Source organism: Podarcis muralis, chromosome 1 (assembly GCF_964188315.1).
Source record: "Podarcis muralis chromosome 1, rPodMur119.hap1.1, whole genome shotgun sequence".
Classification (NCBI taxonomy): domain Eukaryota; kingdom Metazoa; phylum Chordata; class Lepidosauria; order Squamata; family Lacertidae; genus Podarcis; species Podarcis muralis.
The window spans coordinates 50,642,253-50,653,819 of NC_135655.1; the positions used below are offsets into that span (position 1 = coordinate 50,642,253).

The following is an 11,567-nucleotide window of genomic DNA, read 5'->3' on the forward strand; positions in this document are numbered from 1 at the left end:
ATAGGATTATGAGCCTAAAGGCATTTCTGCACCTGCTTCTATTAGAATTCCAACCTGAGTCAGATCCTAAGAGGGTGCAGGAGGGAGGTTTCTACTTGTCACTCCCTGCCAACTAAAAAACAAAACACATGGCATTGGCATAGCCCTTATTTGAAAGGAGGCTATCCTGAAAATTGCCAATGGTTCATGCTAGCACGGGATCACCATCCTTTTTGGACCCATGCGTCAATTGCAAACCAGAGGAACGGTTGTGGGCATCACACACACACACACAGCCCCTGCAACCACTGGCTTAAATAGAAAGCTTCCTTCAAGCCTAATTTCAGCCGGTGTGGAGGGCACCCAGTGGGTGCCAAGGAAGACATTTGCAGACACGTGGGCACGCACAGACATTACGTCATTGACCCCTGCCCCAGCAGGTCTCCTGTGCCTTGGACATGGACTTCACAGGCAGCAAAGGAACAGGTGGGGTGGTGACCCTTGTGTAGTGGCAACCCAGCTCCATGTTGAAACACCTTCACCTGATGCAAAGGCGATTTGTTGCGGAGTGTGCCAGGGTACACAACCGTCCTGGAGCAAGCAGGTTTACCAACTTCAGGGAAGACCAGCTGGAACCAGCTTGGTCACAACTGCTGGCCATGGCATGGGCCTCCCTTTTCTTCATAAACAGGATGGGCAATGGATCCTAGGGTGACCCTATGTAAAAGGAGCGGGGGATCCTGCACATTTAATTGATATGCAGAAGGTGTGGCTTACATAACAATGCAGCACAGTGGTTAAAGTTCCTCCCCTGACTACCCATGTCCTATATTTGTAAGAGTTCAGCCTGCAGAGAGCAAGGAGAGAAAGAGAACAACTAGGCCACCACTTCAATACTCCACTAGGTCTTATGCTTCAGTTTGTCCCTGCAAGGGGCAGCCGGAGTGGAGTGGAAGACTATAGGAACTCTGAATGGAGTGCTTCCCCCTTTGGAGCTGTTAGCAAAACCCAGACGGGATTTGTTCTGCTGCAGATCCCCGAGCATTGATCCTCACACTTGTTTAGCATGCAGTGGCAATGGGTGGAGTCGCATGACCTGCACACGGGGATGAGTGTTTCTGTTGTAGTTTATGCTGCCAGCTGCAATAAGAGGAATGTCATTCAAAGAAGTTGGAGTAGTCATATCTAACAAAAGCAGGTATGGGATGCCATGGCAGCAGTTTGACACAACAGCATGTGCTTCTCCCCCCCAGATACTGGTGGTTGTTGTGCTGTGATTGGGTGCTGAGTTCCGTCATAGCCTAGGCTTTGTCGTGGTAATGCTGACATTGTGGACAATGATGCTGGGGCAGCTATTTTTTAATCCCTCCCACACACTGAAGTTGATGGGAGGGGAATTCTCTTCATCCAGCCTGGGGCTGATGTAAAGTTTTGCCTTTGGTATCCAAAGGGAGGGAGTGTAGGATATGGTGCATCCCATCTATGGCTCTGCCTTGTTTCAGCTGTTCTGCTGGTGTGCCTTCACCAATGTAATGTCTACCTCCCAGCATGCTCCACCCACTGGCAGACAAAGGTGGGGGCGGCGGGAGCAGTCCACCCTGGGTGCCATCCTGGGGGTGTGTGACATCGTCCCACCGCGCACCCCAGGGACATGCAGCACACCCCTGGGACACACACCAGCCATGCCCCTGCAGGTTCACCACTCCGGATGCTGGGGCATGTAGCTCTGCCACTGGCTCCACCAGCATATCTGTTTGGGCAAAAGGCATAGGAAGTGGCCTTATATACTTAATCAGATCAATGGTCCATCTACCCCAGTATTTTCTGCACTGACTCACAGTGGCTCCCAAGGGTTTCAGGCTGGAGTTACTTCCAGTCCTCCCTAGAGCTGTTGCAGTTTGAACCGGAGAGCTTTTTGCTCGCAAAGCAGGTGCCCTTTGCCAAAGCAGCGTAAGTGGCCAATTTTGAACCTAAGACAGCACCTTTGGTTTTACATTTTTAAAAGAAATGTTTTCAGTGGTTGTGAGCTTGCCTGCTGTGCAAACGCAAAGCTGAAGTACTTGTCCAGCACTAGTGGTTTTTAAATAAATAAATAAATACACAGAAAACAGCAAATGTCCTTCCCTACCCTGTACCCTGTACCATTTTAGGAACTTTCATTAGAATTAAATTTTAAAATGTCCTTGTTTTCTGTACGCTTCCTTGCTGTGCGAAGGCAACACTGCAGTACTTACTCTGTTCTGCTGTGTTGTGTGTGTGTGTTTTTTAAAAAGTTGATAACAGCAATGCATTTCTTTCTTGTTCCCCACCTCCATGCTGCAAAATAACTTCTATCTATTATATGGAGACTAAGTATGATGACATTGGTGCTGGACAAAGGGAATATCTGGGAGTATCTAGCAAATGATAAAATGCAGTTGGGATGCTATTTTTTTTGGTTTTGCTACAATTGCGAAGAACAGCCCTTATGTTGTGGCACCCAGGTCCTCAAACCTGCCTTAGTCTTTTCTGCTTGCAGGATTGGTGTAATATCCTTGCAGAGCAGGCACAATGCAGAAGAACAGAGGCAGCTGCCTCATTCCAGGTCAGGATGCCTGCACTATCTGCTCTGACTGGCAGTGGTGATCAGGAGTCTGAGCTGGAGGTATTTCCTGTTACCTGCTACTTGAGCCTTTTAATAGGTAATACCAGGAACTGCCTGAACTTTCAAAGGGGCATGGATATGTGCATGTGTTCATGTGCATGCATGTGGGTACAAGCAATGTATCTGGTTTCCTCAGCAGTCTGCATATGGGCCAATGAGCGAGGGCACTGCTCTTGGGTCCCTCTTCTAGCCACACAAGGGGGATAGCTCAGTGGGACAGCACCCGTTCTACATGAAGAAGGTTCTAGGTTCAATCCCCAACATCTCAAGATAGCATTGGAAAGACTCCTCCCTGAAATTCTGAAGAGATGCTGCCAGCCAGTGCTGGATGGTGACTTAGATGGACTGATTGTCTGAATCTGTATAAGGCACCTTCCTATGTTCCCACAAGCTGCAAGGAGTCCTTTTGTGCAGTTCCCTTTGTCTTCAGGGGGGTTTTTTTGCCAGAGATTTCCCCAGTGGATTGTGCACAGAAGCCATCAGCCGTCATTAGGATCAGGGAGTTGGATAACAATGGTTGAGTTTTCTGCATGTCTTTTCTATAGCGAGCCATCTATGGAAAGTTCGATTTGTCTTCTGTAGCTGCTAACATTTCCATAGTGATTTATTCAATTGTGCTAAGCCAACAAAAGAATCAATTTCGAAGCATGGTAGACTATAAATTTTTGAAAGCAATCATGTCACTGCATCAAGCATCCACCGGTATCATTTGCAAACGGGTCCGCGCAGCAGGCTCCACCTTCGATCTCCCCAAATTTGGAAAAGTATGTAGGCAAATTTGGAAAAGTTCAAGGCTTTCTACAGTATACGTTTTTAATCAGGGGACAGGGCTGAACTGGAACTGGTGCAAGGAGCAGCCAGCCTTCAGTGTTTGCTTTCAGAGACATCTAAAAGTCACCAGAGACATTACATTCACAAGTTAGCTCAAATTGTACCCTGTTGAAAAGCAGGAAATGTTGACGTACTAATGCAATATGGGTAGGAACAAGAGTGCCTCGTTTAGCTGGTGCTGCCTGTGGCTTTTATAGTGATTTTATTGTAATTTTATTGATGCACGTTGTATTTGGTTTAGTTTTATATTGTTAATTCTTGGTTTTAAATGTCTATGCATCTTCCACCTTGGGAGCTTTGGGTGGATTATAAACGGTCATAATAAATAAATAGCCCTCTCAGCACACAGTGGAAGAAGACAAGCGCTGCAGCCAAGTCTGAGTTCATTATACAGCTATTCAGGGAGCAGGTTGATGGACGCAAAGGCAGCGCAAGCCTTGAGAACCAACTCTGGGTTACAACAAGATGCAGTAACAGCAAGAGGAATGATGGTGGTGTGTTGGGAGCGAATGGCAGATGCAGACCCCCTTGTGGGTCCAGCTCATTTTTCTGAATTTTTTTTAAAATGGTGTGTGTGAGAGAGGCAGTAATGTTTCTAAATGCCAGTTGGTTGAAGGTGCAGGAGGGAGACTGCCCTTGTGCTCAGGTCTTGCCTGCAGGTTTTGCACAGGCATGTGGGGGAGCAGGTGGGTCACCGGCCTGATCCAGCCGGCTCTTCTTGTGTCATTCTGTTTTTGAGTAAGTGGGGGACATTCTCCAAGGGAACTTCGTAATAGCTTCTGAGACCTGCATAAGTGCATTAGAATTCTTGAAAGAGAGAGAGAGAAGCAGCAGCAAATTGTACTCTGATTGCATTTGCTGAAACATTTACTTTCGCACGCACAAGAGAGCCCCAAGTTCTTCTGACTAATGAGGGTGGGTGGAACTAGTGTATGAGAGTTAACCATGTAACAGCTCAGGTTTTTCCACCCAGTTTGATTACACTTTTTGATCTCGGTGTCTGATCAGCTCTGGAGGAAGAATCCATGCTGTTCATTATGGTCTTGTGTCTATCCGTGGGGAGTCAAGGCTTGAAACAGGAATCCAATCAACTAACACGACTCCAGTGTAATCAAACTGTCTTTGAAGCAGAGCAAGTTGAGCTTCTTTCCCCTGCTGCCTTCAGATGAAAGTTCTCGGAGTTTCTGTCTAGCTTTGTTGTTGACATTGGGGAGGGCTCAAGATGGGGAGGACAGACAAGAAGCAAATTAGTTGGCTTGAAGTGAACTTAGAAGAAGACTTGACAGGAAATGCTTTTGTCAACAGGTGTTTTTATGGCAACCATCCCATCAAGACCACAAGCTGAAAGAGGTTCCTTGGAGTTCTGAGATCTGCATGCAAATTTCGGTTGCACCCATGGATGGCCTGTTGGCAGGATTGCAGTTGTTTTTAATGATGTGGGGGAAAGAGCCATAGGTCAGTGGTTATGTGCTTCGCACACAGAAGACTCCAAGCTTAGGTTAAAAAGACCTCAGGTAGTAGGACCGAGGAAGATTCCTCACTGCCCAAGTTATTGGAGAACCAGTGCCAGAGTATATAATACTTTTCTAGAAAGACCAATGTCATACTGGGCACAAGGCAGATTTGCATATGTTCATTGATGCTGGAGAAGATAAGGGAGAGGACACGTGGACAGGAGCAGACTTGCTTGTTCATAGATCTGCACTATTTCTCAGAAGCTTATACAGCAGGGGTGGGGAAATATTGGCCCACCATCTATTGCTGAACTCCCACCAGCCCCAGCAAGTATGACTAATAGCCAGGGATGCCGGGAGTGGTAGTTCAGAAACATCTGGAGGGCCAAAGTTTTCCCCACATCTGATATGCAGTTGGTAAAGTTTTAACATGTTGGGACCAGTTGGTCAGGCTTGAACGAAAACCATGCTTTTTTAAATCACTTGATGTAAAATGAGATGGCTTCCCAGTGTCCAGGATGGATGGAAAGAAGGATGTGAGAACTGTGGCATGTGAACAACAGAGGAGTGAACGGTGGGATTGCAGCTGGCAATGCTAGTCCAGCATTTGAAGTGCACTTGAACACAGATGAAGGGTCCCTCCTCAGCAGGAACGCAGTGTTTCCTGCTATGGTTCTTTTCTTCCCAAAGGTTTTTAACCCCAGATGACTCACCAATATAAGCAGCGCTGAGAAACAGCCTAGCAATATGACTCAGCATGGCCTGGTCTTCTTTTTTTGGCAGGCTTGTGAAATGTAACATTCTGGGTAAGCACATGAGTTCCTGCACCACTCCTTCATCCCAGCAGATAAATCGGCTAGATTTGCCCTGGTGTACATCTCCAGAGTTTTTTGGATTCAAGGAACTGGAGATGGAATTGGAGGCTGAAGAAACTAGACGCAGCAGGGAAAGCCATTTTTTATGTTCCACGTGTCACACAAGTGTGGGGTGTGGAGACGTTTGTGTCTGATTTTGACATCAAAAGGGGCAGGAATGGGAGGGGAGCTAAGCCAAGCCTTCCTTCTAGGAAGCTATCAGGCCTGGAACCAGAAGCTGTTAGCTTTGCCTGTGACTGCCATGGTGAACCCAGAAGAGTCCTGGTAGATCAGACCAAAAACCCATCTAGTCCAATATTCTGTTCCTGCACACTGGCCAACCAGGTGCCTACGGGAAACCTATAAGCAGGGCATAGACCCCAATAGCCCTCTCTTCCTCATGTTCCTCAGCAACTAGTATTCAGAGGCATACTGCCCCTGATCCTAAAGACAGGGCGTGGCCATCATGACTAATAGCCATTTGAGAGACAGATTTATGGAGGATGAGATCATGGGTAGGCAAACTAAGGCCTGGGGGCCAGATCCGGCCCAATCGCCTTTTAAATCCAGCGCGCAGACGGTCTGGGAATCAGCATGTTTTTACATGAGTAGAATGTGTGCTTTTATTTAAAATGCATCTCTGGGGTATTTGTGGGGCATAGGAATTCATTCATTTCCCTCCCCAAAATATAGTACGGCTCCCTGGCCTTAGGGACCGTGGACCAGCCCCCTGCTGAAAATGTCCCTGGATGAGATGATCAGAACTGCTGTTCAGAGTATCTTCCCGACTATTCTCAGGTTGTAGAACGGCCCACTCAAGCTGGCTGCTGTTACACCCCAGCTTCCCAGACAGGAAGAGCTGTTAAAAAAAGCCTCTTTTCTGGGCTGGGGCCTTATCTGAAAGGCAGGCTCCTTTTGCTCCAACATGGTTCTGTGCAGCCCTTGACTCTGGCTCAAGTCCCAGTTCCCAGCCCCAGGCTCACTTCTGGCAGATGCCTATAGCTCAGTCGTATTGCTAGCCCTGCTTACCTCCTTGCCCTTCATACACTATGAGAAGAATGCCTGGACTATGGAGCATGGGGAGGGAAGAGGAGGTTAGCTCCCCTCACCCCTGCCTCGTTTTCAGTGTAAAAATGACCTACAGTGCTCTTTTGACACAGGAACGACAAATGCAGTTGCTATTGTTTTTCATCAGATTAGGCCCCTGGTTTACGCCAGTCTTGTCTCTCACTCTCTTTTGCAGAAGAGCTTCCCCACCTCTTCCTAGAGGCTTGCTGGACAATGTAGGGAACTTGCCTGTGGTGAGGAGAACAACAAGCATTTCTGTGCCTTGCCTCCAGTGTCCAGGGAAGATGGATTTGTCCCAGGTAGGTGGAGAGAAGCACAATAGGAGCTGCGGCAAGCAGTTTCTGTGCCTGACCTTTCCCAGAGACTGAATGATGCATCTGAAGTGTCTAACGCTGACAAAGTGACAGGAGTGAAAATGGCCTCTATTACAATATGTTATTATCTTTGCTGTGACTCAGAAATGTCTTCGTCTCTCAGGGCAGGAAACTCCAAGCAAGGGCACAGCTGAGACAGCAAGCTCAGCCTCCCCCCCCCTAGCTGATGTCCCTTTAGATTCTGGGTTCTTGAAATACTGACAGTCTCTTAACAAGGGGTTCCACAAAATCTGCTCCATTTCTCAAAGGAGAGGTTCTGGGGCTCAGACGTGCGTGGGAGTCCTGCTGTCTGCTTGGGAGTCCTGTAATGAGACAAGATGAGGCAGCAGCCTCAGGTGACTTGTCTTGGGTGTCATTAAGGGCAGTAGAGTGAGAAGCAGAGAGTTCAATAGATCTCAGGAAGAAATAATCAATCAGGAAGTTCTCCTGCACAGACCTCATTGCAAAGAGCTGGAGTTACAAACAGACAATGCACCTTCTTTTCCTTTCAATAAACTTTGTGCAGCAGAACATCTTGGTAATGTTCCCTACTAATTAGTAGGAGAGAGGGTACCATTTGGATTTTCTGCCACAGGCACCAAATTGTCTTGGAACTGGCTCCACTGGGAATGCCTATAAAATATGTCAGGATGGGAACTGAATTTTGTCATTCCTTTTATTTCACTAACAAACCACCACATGCAAGTGAGGAATCGACATAAAGGGAGCAAAGAAGCTGTTTAGGTGTGGCAACTCATTTCTGGAAAAGTGGACTTTGTCATATAAAACTTCATTCTGTGTGAAAAATACAGAAGTCTTTTTTTTTTTTTTAATGGATAGCCTGTTCCCTGCGAAAGTCTGCTGAGCATTGTCCATGATTCTTATTCCTTCCACTCACAATGCAATTTCAACTTCGCTAGTTTTATGGTGATAGAGAGATTGGGTTCCACAAGAGAGAGGGAAAGTAACCAGCCCAGTTTGGATGAGGAGTATTAATCTGGCTTCCAGACACTTGACTCCCAAATCAAATTAGCTAGACCTGGTGGAGCGAAAAGAGACCATTGATCTTCCTCCTGTGAGGGATCTGGAAAGGCAATGCCCCTTCAGAGTCTTATGGTTCAATGGACTATATTGGATATGATGAACTGGTACCTATAACTCTTATTGTGGTTGCCCTGCAAATTGGAGGAGCAGGTTGCTAGGTCTAAAATGGCAGGGAGGTCATTTATTTAACTTAATATAGGTTATTCTTCTGTTTTATTTGAGGTACATCTGGTGTACATCTCAGAAGACTCCTCTTCAAGAGCTGAGTAATGTATATGCTTCCACTTCATTCACACTTCAAGGGGTGCTTTTATTATAAACCAAGCAATGAATCAAAGCAGTGTCTCTTTCAGCTCCCCACATTACAAGTTTCTCTGTTGTGTAGGTGTGGAGCCTCTGTCCGTGGTGCTGAATTGTGAGTGGCTGTTCTATGGAGAAATATGCAGCATACTGAATTCCAGAGTCAGATTTCCCCAGTGATGTCTATCCACAAGTGTTCTGTTTAAGATGACCACTAAACAGTTTGAGTTAAGAATACTTTTGTGTGTGCATTAACCTACAATGACATTTGAGGTGGGGAGAGGGGGAGAAAGGTGCATTCAGAGAGAGAGAGAGAGAGAGAGAGAGAGAGAGAGAGAGAGAGAGAGAGAGAGAGAGAGAAATTCCCCCATCAATATTTAAAATGAATGTCAGGTGAAATTGCAGGGTTTCAGATCAATGTGTCATCTGCTGAAATGTGAACAGCTGCTGCCTTTGTGGATGTATTTCCCTGTTTTTTTTATTATAGCATCACTGATCTCTCGTCTGCCTGATCTGTTGTGCTGACAGGAGTATTTGAGGAATCTGAGTAGGAAAGCAGAATGAGAGACAGAGAAAGAAGTGATAAAAACAACTTGATGCTATGCCTCTGGAGTGAAATTTTATCCCCAGAGCTGGAGGATTTATAGCAGGTTCTGCTGCAGTGATGGAGTCCTGCTGTTCTTACCAAGTGGCTCCTTAGAAGAGATTCTCTTATAACTGAGGGATTTAAGGTAGGTCCTATTGCATCTCAGGGGAATGAACGAAAGTGTCCTGACTTAATAGGATTGCATGCATTGCAAGTTTTCCATTCCAGCAATGCAGGGCAGGGTTCAGACCTATAGAGGGGAGTTTTATGGAGGAAGGCCATTGTAACTCAATAATAATAATAATAATTAATAATAACAACTTTTATTTATATCCTGCCCTGCCCGGCCAAAGTCGGGCTCAGGGCGGCTAACATCAAATATGTAACATTGATATAAAATCAAACAATAATTAAATTACCTCCTAAAACAGGTCAGAATCAAATTAAAGTCTAATTAGATGGCTTTCCGCAGGGTTAGGGTTGGGAACAGTAAGTGCTCATCGGCCCATATGCAACAGCAAACTTTTAACTACAAATAGCTGGGTAGATTTAAAGTGATTTAGACCACATTCCTGCCATAGTTAATCACAAAAATCTCTTTCACAATACATGGACATAAATGTGCCTCTTTACAGCTAGATCTTGCCTTTAACTTACTGACTACGTGTGTGCTTACTTGGGCCCTGAGCTCATCACCAGAGGCATTCCCTTTGGCAGAAGCTTGGAGAGCCTTTTCAGTGATGGCTCCTCACTTGTGGAATACTCTCCCAGATGAGATTTGCCTGGCTCCTATATTAACATATTTTCAGTGCAAGGCAGAGACTTTCCTCTTCTTCATGGCATTTGATTATCAATATATTTTGCTTTCTTTGGGCATTCCTTTTTCTACTTGGTTAACCTATTGGTGATCAGGCTTATGCTGTTTATGGGGAGGGGCAGTTTTAGTTTGCTGGCTTTTTTTTCATTTGTGTTATAAGTTGTTTTTGAGACTCTCTTGTCATGATCAAATGTAAACAAAACAAAACATACAAAAATTCAAACATATATGCAAAGTGCTTGTCAATCACATTGCTTCCATTCATTGTCCAGAACACTAGGAGGTATGTATCATATATCTCATTAAGTACAAAGGCTAAGGGGTTACTTCTTCTAAGAACAATACCTGAACATTCAGAGAAGGGGGCTGAGATAACCTGAACATACAACCCCCCAAAAAATATATATATTGTAGGTGGTCTAAGGCTTGTACAATGATAAATTGCTAAACACAGTTTCTATGCTGGTTCATATTCCCAGTCTTTTTCATCTTCAACTCAACTGTGCTGTACTAGAATTGGCTCTGAGTCTTTGCTCATTACCCAGCCTTCCCTAAATAGTTCTAATAGTGAACCATAGAGGTCTTGGTTGGCACCATTAGAAAAGCCTTTCTGGACTGCTGGGGGCAGGGGGGGGGGACTGAAGCCAGTTCATTCACCTACAGTGGAACTCCCTATCCATTGATATTAAGCAGGTGCCTTCACTGCATTGTTTCTGGCAACTGTTAAAAAATTCTTTGTTTAGGTAGGTCTACCCAAACTTGTAATTTTGGGTAATTATTTTTGTGTGTGTGTGTGTGTGTGCGTGCATGTGTTTATACTTTATATTTGACTTTCTCCAGTAATGTTTTCTTCTGGGTTGTTTTATTTGATGTTTTAATGTGTTGCAAACTGCTTTGAGATTTTTTTCTTAAAAACATAAAGTGGTCCAGAAATGAAATGTGGTTTTGTGTGTGTGCATATGAAGGGTAACACTTGGTCCCTGAGATCCCCAGCCCATGTTTTACTGGATTGACTGCTTCGATGGCAAGCTTTCCACACCGTGGTCTTCCTTGGACAGAGCTGGCCATTGCTATATGTAGCACTTCAGAGACCATCTCTTATCTCAGTAACCTCTGCACCTGAGACAGGGCCACATTATCTCCATATTATAGGTTGCATAAAGGCCTGAGGCTAATACACAGCAGTATCCCTCACTCGCTATGTACGCTATGACAGAGGCGGCACCAGGGACTCCCAGTCTCTGGGCTGCTACCCTACGAAGGCCTCTTGCTAAGAGTGGGTCCACAGAGTCAGTTGGGTCATATTAGATGCCTGCCTAGTAGTAGTATTAGACGCCAGGCTAATGGATCCCTTTGTTTTATAGATGGCAGCGTGTATCACTTCACTTCCTTAAAAATGAAGTAAACGAACCTTGCTGCGTCTGGGGCCTTTTTCCGCAGAGTGGGACGTTGAACTTCTGCCCCCAAGCGCTACAGTGAGGGCTCTCTTCACGCCAACAGCCTCAAAACCCAGCCAAGGAGAGATGAGGAAACATTGAGAGCGACGTTAGCAAACCTCTCCTAGCTGCTCAGCTGCGTGGTTGGGCTCGTTTGCGCGCCCCGCTCCGCGAGGAGCTGTCCAGTGCTGAATCGCCTGT

General features: G+C 45.7%; 1 long non-coding RNA gene across 1 annotated transcript; it reads left to right on the plus strand.

Moving 5' to 3' along the window:
- The first annotated feature begins 1,007 nt into the window (after positions 1-1,007).
- LOC144327492 (uncharacterized) lies at positions 1,008-9,380 on the plus strand. Its single transcript, XR_013392555.1, has 4 exons — positions 1,008-1,177; positions 7,006-7,129; positions 8,450-8,493; positions 9,015-9,380. It is a non-coding gene; the product is annotated as an uncharacterized LOC144327492 (long non-coding RNA).
- Positions 9,381-11,567: the final 2,187 nt, after the last annotated feature.